We start from the raw sequence: 8545 nt of genomic DNA on the forward strand, positions 1-8545 counted from the left end.
AACTCCCTTTCCTGTCCAACAGTTCTTCCCTCGCTTTGGTCTCTGTCCTGATCTATCATTTACTGCATCCGCCTTCCTCCCACAATATCTCCTGCATATAAACCAACGTTTTCCCAATCACCATCAGTTCTATGGAAGGGTCACCGGCAACTACTGTTCGTGTTTTGTTTCTGATATACAGCATCCACAGTTCTTTCAGCTTTTTATTGAGGTAGAGTTCGAAATTGTTTCGAGAAACAGAAGGAGAGGGGGAGAGACAGAACAGACATGAACTGTTGATCTCAGTTGTTTCGCAGACGTAAAATCATTGTAGTGCAATCACTTCCCTTAAGCATGAATAGAGACCCCCAGCTCCCCGTGCGCTTGTGGCGCAACGGTAGCGCGTCTGACTCCAGATCAGGGGGTTGCGTGTTCAAGTCACGTCAGGCTCAATGGAATCAATTTTGGATACTTGTGGGGAAGACGACTTAGCAGAGGGAAGCAATGGGTTTCAGGCCTCTGGCACGGAGCCTGCTCCTGTTGCTCAGAAGTGAAGGTTGGAGAATAGCAGAGCAATAGTTATGGGGCACCGATAGGCGGTTTTGTGGGGCCGAGAGAGACTCACGATTGGTATGTTGCCTCCCAGGTGCAAGGGTAAGTGACGTCTCTGATCGTGTTTTCCGGGTCCTGAAGGGGGAGAGGGAGCAGACCGAAGTCGTGGTCCACATTGGCACCAACGACATAGGTAGGAAGAGGGATGAGGATGTTAGGCAGGCTTTCAGGGAGCGAGGTTGGAAGCTCAGAGTTAGAACAAACAGAGTTGTTGTCTCTGGTTTGTTACCCGTGCCACGTGATAGCGAGTCGAGGAATAGTCAGAGAGAACAGTTAAATGCGTGGAGAACAGTTAAATGCAGATGCCATTTTGAATGTTGTCATTGTAGCAGCCTCCACCACTTCCTTTAATCGCGCATTCCATACATGTGCCACCCTCTGCGTGAAAAAGTTGCCCCTTAGGTCCCTTTACTCACCGTAAACTTATGCCTGCTAGTTCTGGACTTGCCCATCCAGGGAAAAAAAACTTGTCTATTTCCCCTATCCATGCCCCTCATGATTTTATAAGCCTGTATAATGTCACCCCTCACCCTCTGACACTCCAGAGAAAGTAGCCCTATATTGGTCAGAGCATTGAGTATATGAATTGGGAGGTCTCTGTCCAATTGTCACCTACTGCTCCCTTCAATAATTCTATAACTGGGAGTATATGACATAGCTAAAGGACAAAAATACAACAGATAATTGTATTTGAATCTCAGAGGCTAGCACATTGAATATATCGCCATTTGATAACACTAGATAGATCTCTGTCCCTTCTCAAGTTCCAGTCCTGATAAATGCCTTGCGGATCTGAAAGCCTTGAGAGACTGAGAGAATCTGAAACCCCTTCTATTTGATTCACTTCCTCTTTTTCCAGCTGCTATATTGAATACTTTTACACCTCCCCCTCTCCTTCCCCGTCTCCAAGCCAGGATGACGAATAGAAAGGGGAGACATTGATTTGTTCGCAGATGTTTCCCAGAGGGAGGGAGTTTCCCTCTGAAACTGGCCTCGACCCGCGTTGTGACGTTCACGATGGAGGGCGGGGCGTCCTGAAGGAGCCAATAGGAATCGCAGCGCCGACTGGTGATGTCGCTGTGTTCCAAGTCCTTTTGGCCAACGGCCCGTACGTCGCACAATGACATGAACCATACTTGGCGACTGACCAATTGCAAACCCTGGAGAACCCGAAAGGAGTCTGGTCCTCCTGCCAATCAGAGCTCACCTATTGTCTAAATGAGCTCGGGAAGCTGCTATTACTTCTCTGAATGAAGATAGAGCTTCACCCCAGACTGCAACTTCCTTCCTCTGTCCAACATCTGTGAGTATGGCACTTTCTTTCTACACCCTTCGCATCCTTTCAATTTCTTTTCTCATTCTGGGATTAAACTGATATCCCTGCCCTACCTCAGATCCTCAGACCACATCTCTGTTATGCTAATCCCAGTATACAGGCGTGTCAGACCGGTTCTGAAGCAGGTAAAACCAGGCCAGGTGGAGCCATTTCTGCTCTTCAAGACTGTTTTGAGCGCACTGACTGGTGGGTGTTCAGGGAGATGACAAATGATAGCGATTCCATCAATTTAGAGGAGTACATGGTGTCGGCTATTTCCTACGTTAGCAAGTGTATTGACGGTGTCATTGTGTCCAAGACCACCACTTCTTGCCCAATTAGAAGCCATGAATGATTGCAAAGGTGTGTGCAGTGCTGAGGACCTGTGATTCTACCTTCAATGCAGATGACAAGGCGGGCCTAACAACAGTGAGGGCCAACCTGACCTGGGTATCAAAGAGTCAAAATGTGCATACACACAAAAGATGCACAGCCACTTTCAGGACAGCAGTGATAAACTGAGCGTGTGGAAGGGCATCCAGGCCATCACGACCCACCGACCAGCATTGTCTGGTTGTGCTGGTGGTGCCTCCCCACTGCTGGATGAGTTGAACAACTTTTTATGCATAGTTTGAGGCACAAAATTATGTGGCAGCGAGGAACTCCAACTCCCTCCCCCCCACCAACCCACCTCCCAATTCAGTCCCTCACGACCAGATTGTGCAACAGTTTCTTCCCCCAAGCCATCTGACTCCTTAACACTGTATGATTGGACTCCTTTTCGATCTGAAATTTTTTGCACAACTTCGAATTGCTGCTAGAAAAATGTCTATTCTTTATCATTCTTTTATTATGCTGTAACTTGTGTATTTTGCACTTCTGGTCCCTCGAAGTAGAGGAGATGACAGAAACATTGGAAGCTGCTGAGAGAGCGTTCTCAAAATTAATCCTGGGAATTGACGTGTTTGCAAATGATGCAATGTTGAGAAGCTTAGTTGAGCATTCGTTCGAGTTTGGAAGAATGAGAGGCGATCTTAATGAATAAATATCGGAATCTTAGTGGGCCTGAAAGGTTAGTTGCCAAAAAGGTAGTGTTCATTTGTGGGAGAGTCTCAGACCAGAAGGAATAGCCTCTAACCTTAAGTGTCCGCATACTTATGATGGATATGAAGTGGATATCTTCTCTCAGAGGGCAATGAATGACAGGGCTATTGAATCTCTATCACTAAGTATAGTCAAGGCAGATGGTGGGCAGAATTTTAGTCAATAAGTGAATCAATAATAAGGCATGAATGTGGATTTTTGGATTATATTATTAGACATTATGGTAATAAATGGTGGAGCAGATTCAATGGGCTGAATTGTCTATTTTGAATTTCTATCCTGTGCAGATGGTGATGCTTCCTGTAATCTCCTTTTACAGGATATGAGAAAGGGAAGGAGTTGCAGCCAGAAATATCAAAACAAGATCTGATAGAGACAATCATCATCAGCCTTTGAATCTCTCAGGATTTATTATTTCTCTGCTGCCCTGTCTGCTTCAAAAGGTTTCAAACATCAGTGAGACTGAGGCACACAGACCTGAGTGAGAGTGTCGCAGTGAACTGACTGTGGGAAGAACTCTAAGCGGATACACAGCCTGAAATAGCAACATCCCATTTGCAGTGACAAGAGACAGAACACATTCCGTGTGTGAGTGGTCTTTCAACTGATTGTCAAACCTGGAGAGAGACCAGGACTTCCACATGATGGAGAAACCATGGAAATGTGAGGACTGCAGGAAAGAATTCAAATTCCTGTGTCTGCTTGATTCCCATCATCGTGGTCACACCGGGGAGAAGCCATTCACCTGCTGAGTGTATTGGGAAGGCATTCGTTCACCTATCCACCTAGTGACTCATCGGTGGGTTCACACCGGGGAGAAGACATTAGTTTGCTCAGTGTGTGAGAAGGACTTCACCCATTCAACTTCTCTGCTAACTCACCAGTACATTCACATCAGCGAGAAGCGGTTCTCCTGCTCCACCTTCAGGGAGCACAGATTCCTCTGCCCCGCAGATACACCAGTGTGTTCACACCGGGGAAAAACCATTTACCTGCTCAGTGTGTGGGAAGGCCTTCAGTCGGCCGTCCCATCTGATGAGACACCTCTTCAGCCACACCGAGTAGAGAGATTTTAAACTCTTTATGTAGATGTGACGTGTATTAGTATTCAAGATAGCACACATTCACTGGTCAGTTGAGCATCTATTAAGAGACTCTTAACGATTTGGAACATGCAGTGACATCAGGAGGTATATACCTGAAATGTTTGACTCTTTGAAGAAATCTGAGTTGGAAAGTGTGGCACTATAAGAAGTACAGCAGGTCACGCAGCATCCGAGGGGCAGGAGAGTTGATGTTTCGAGCATAAGCCCTTCATCACATTCCAGTGCCATACTTTTTGACACTGACTTTCTAGTATCTGCAGTCCTCGCCTCCTCTGAGTCTGTGACAAAATCTGCCCCGTATAAAGATTGGCTCCACTTTCTCCCTTCCCAGTGAGGCTGTCAGGATGATTACATGGGTAAAAGAGAGAGCTCTTCCAGTACTGAAGTTTGGACAATTAAAATTAGGAAAAATAAAGTTTCTTACTGCGGCTACAATCCTGGTAGCTTATGTGAGAAATGCCTCAAGATATTTGGACATTGTCAGAGTCTGGTGACCAACTGAGATCCATGGTTTGAACCACACAACAAGTGGCAGGATGGAGGGGGGAATGTAGACATGGGTTATGTCCCTACCATAGAGCCATAAAACTCCACTGCACAGAAACAGACCTTTCAGACCAACACGTCCATGCTGACCAGATGTCCCAAATTGATGAGGCCATTTCTGGAACACTATGTTCAGCTCCAGTCTCTCTGCTTTGGGAAGGATTTAACACTTAAACGATTCAGAAAAAGTTTACAAGGCTGTTGCCAGGGTTGAAGGGTTTGAGGTAAAGAGAGAGGATGAATAGGCTGGGACTGGTTTTCTCTGAAGCATCAAAAGTTGAGGAGTGACCTTATAGAGGTTAATAAATCATGAATGGTATGGATAGGGTGAATACTGATGTTGTTTCCCCAGTGTGGGCAAGTCCAAACCCACCCCACCCCCCCGCCCCCAGATAAGGAATGGAAAGAGGGAGACATTGCTTTGTTCCCAGATCTTGCCCAGAGAGGGGGAGTCTCCCTTTGAAACAGGTAGATAAGATAGTGAAGAACACGTTTGGTATGCCTTCCTTTTTTGGTCAGAGCATTCAGTGTCGGTGTCGGGAGGTCGTGTTGCGGCTGTTAAGGACGTTGGTTAGGCCACTTTTGGAATATTGCATGCAATTCTGGTCTCCTTCCTATTGGAAGAATGTTATAAAACTTGAAAGGGTGCAGAAAAGGTTTACAAGAATGTTGCCAAGTTTGGAGGATTTGAGCTATAGTGAAAGGCTGAAATGTCTGCGGCTGTTTTCCCTGGAGCGTAGGAGGCTGTGGGGTGACCTTATAGGGGATTATAAAATAAGGGGCATGGGTAGGATAGAAATATTGGAACACAGACTTTAACCTCATACTTTCAATGCATTATCTGAGCTGAGATGGCACCTATTGCTAAAGCTATCTTGAGAATGTAACTTTTAAAAAGTTGTGGGATTTACATATGAAGGAACCAAAACTAAATGTGATATTTTGAATTGGTGGAGGTAAAAGACATCTGATTCACTCATATCCTTTTTAGGGAAGGAAATTGCCGTTGTGGGAAAGGATTCACTCAGTTGTCCTAGCTGCATTCTTTACCCAGTCTGGCCTACATGTGACTTCAGACCCACAGCAGTATGGTTGACTCTTGATTGTCCCTCCTCCCCCTGGGGAGAAATCTTCCGTCTTCAGATCTTCAAATAATCTGTAAAAAGAGATTACAAAAATCATCACTGTCAGTCCAGGTTAGAAATTCCAAACAAGCAATTCTACTTTCCGCAAAAGATTCTTTTCTTTTTCCAAAAAATTTAAAGCACCATCCCACCCTCTCTCAACCCTCTATTCTCACTCCGCTCAAACTAATTCTCCTGACGGTACTGATTCAGGAACTTACAGAGACCGAAAAGTGAAAACATCAAGATAGACACCTCTGAATTTTGGCTCCATCTACCTGAAAGCTAGCATCTTTCACGACATCTAGGAGTGAGTAAGTCTGCTTTTGGGAAGCAAAAAAAAAGTCAATTCAGGATGAACATTCAATGCAGCTTCTTGAGAAACCCCCAGACATGAAATGGTTAACATCTGGGGAGGTGGACGTGGGGAGCTGGAGGAAATGAGATATCAAGGCATTGGCACCGACACCAGACAGAAACTGAACATATAGGCATGGCAAACATTACGAGCAAGCCAGAGTCATAGAGATACACAGCACAAAAACAGGTCCTTCGGTCTAACTCATCTGTGCCGACCAGATAGCCTAAATTAATCTCGTCTCATTTACCAGTACTTGGCCCATATCCCTCTGAACTCTTCCTATTCATATACCCATCCAACTGCCTTTTAAATGTTATAATTGGAACTACACCCATCACTTCCTCCGGCAGATCATTCCTTACACTTGCCTCCCTCACACCAAACATATTAGCCTCCTGTTCTGGACTTCTCCCATCCCCGGGAAATGACCTTGTCTATTTACCCTATGCTTGCCTCTCATGATTCGATAAACATCTGTATGGTCAACCCCAGCCTCTGGTATACCGGGGAAACAGCTCAAGTAATGCACTACGTTTAGTTGTAGCTTCACACTCACCGAACCTTCCTCCCGTGTAAAACACTGTTTCCCTCCCCCCACACTATCCATGGGAAAAGCCAAGAGCTCTGAGATTTTGGAGTTGGGGGAATGCCACGTAGAATTCCTACAATGTGGAAATACGCCATTCAGCCCAACAAGTCCACACTGCCTGTCCAAAGTGTAACCCATCCAGACACATTCCTCTATCCCATTATTCCACATTTACTCCTGACTAATGCACACTGAGGGCCCGTTTAGTTCGGCCAATTCACCAGAACATTTTTAGATTTTGGGAGTAAACTAGAGCACCCGGAGGAAACCCACGCAGACACGGCGGGGAGAATGTGCAGACTCCAAACAGACAGTCGCCCCAAACCTGGAATCGAACACGGGTTCTTGGTACTATGAGGCAGTGCTAATCACTGAGCTATCGTGCTACTACTGTGGGCAGAACGAGATTGGGACAGGGGCCTCTGTTAATTGTACCACACAGTGGATTGTTGAGTAAGGATAAATCTCACGGGATCTCGGGAGAGCTAACCAACTGGGTACAAAATTTAGAAGCGCGTTGTTGTAGATGCTGGAATGCTTCTTGAAAACAACCAATGCTGGAGATCACAGTTGGTCAGGCAGCGCTGTGCTACTCTATGACTGGATAGTGTGGATGTGGAGATGATGTTTCCACTCGGAGAAGGGATGCCAAGTCATTGAGGGCATTTAATACAGAGGTAGGTTCTTGATTAGGAAGGGGTCAAGGGTTATGAGGAGACGGCAGCAGAATGGGATGGAGAAACATATCAGCCGTGATCGACTGATGGAGCAGACTCGATGGGCCAAATGGCCTCATCCTGCTCCTGTATATTATGGTCTTAAAGCTGGGCAGATGACTTAAGGGGTTCTCACAAACTATTTCAGAATCCTGAAGAGGAGTTGTTGGACTCGAAACTTTAACTCTGCTTTCTCTCTACAGATGCTTCCAGTCCTGCTGAGTTTTTCCAGTGTTCTCAGTTTTTGTTTCAGATTTCCATCATCCACAGTTCTTTGTCTTATTTATCACAGTCATTTCTTGCCCTTCCCAAGTGTTTGGAACTTCATCTCCCTGATCTACAAACTGTTCACTTACCCTAGAAATGACCACTACCTCCTTATCAGAGTAGATCACTTTGTTGCAAAATGATTGCCCAATTCTGTGACCAAAATAATTGCATTCGTAATTACTTACACCAGGGACTCTCAATATCTCAGGCAAGAACACAGCCAGATTGTTTCAGACAGTACATTTATGTGATTTGATACAATTCCTTATTCCCTACTTTACCAGGATGTTGCTGGGAATGGAGGGTTTGAGTTAAGAAGAAGCTGGGATATTTTTCCAACCGAGCCTAGCAAGTTGACAGATAACTTTATAGAGGTTTTTAAAATCAGGAGAGGTATAGATAAGGTGTCATTTTCAGGAGGCTCAGAATATTTTATTGCCCCAGAAGGTGTAAAAGGGGGTCAAAGCTTCAGCAGAAATCAAGCAGAGCTGAGAACAGACAACATCCAGCTCTGTGGGAACAGGGAGATCAGCTGACAGAGAAATCAGGACCTGAAATCCGAGCTGACATCAGACTACCGTGTTATCAGTGCTTTGATTAGCAGTGCCCATCCTCTACCGTTACTGAGCTTCCCACTCGTCTTGAATGCCACGTATCCCCTCGATATTCCGGATCCAATCCTTATCATTCTGAAGCTATATCTCTGTAAGGAGTCTCAGATCAGAATTATTCTCTTCAACATGTGCAGTCAATTAATTCGCTTTTGTTAAAATGCAGCACACATTCACATACTGAGCTTTTAGTTTTAATTTTTGTGATGGTT

At 45.3% G+C, this 8545-nt stretch overlaps 1 non-coding gene across 1 annotated transcript; it reads left to right on the top strand.

The window, feature by feature from the left end:
* The first annotated feature begins 359 nt into the window (after nt 1-359).
* On the top strand, nt 360-431 carry trnaw-cca (transfer RNA tryptophan (anticodon CCA)). Its single transcript has one exon. It is a non-coding gene; the product is annotated as a tRNA-Trp (tRNA).
* Nucleotides 432-8545: the final 8114 nt, after the last annotated feature.

Source organism: Hemiscyllium ocellatum, assembly GCF_020745735.1.
Source record: "Hemiscyllium ocellatum isolate sHemOce1 chromosome 27 unlocalized genomic scaffold, sHemOce1.pat.X.cur. SUPER_27_unloc_20, whole genome shotgun sequence".
Classification (NCBI taxonomy): Eukaryota; Metazoa; Chordata; class Chondrichthyes; order Orectolobiformes; family Hemiscylliidae; genus Hemiscyllium; species Hemiscyllium ocellatum.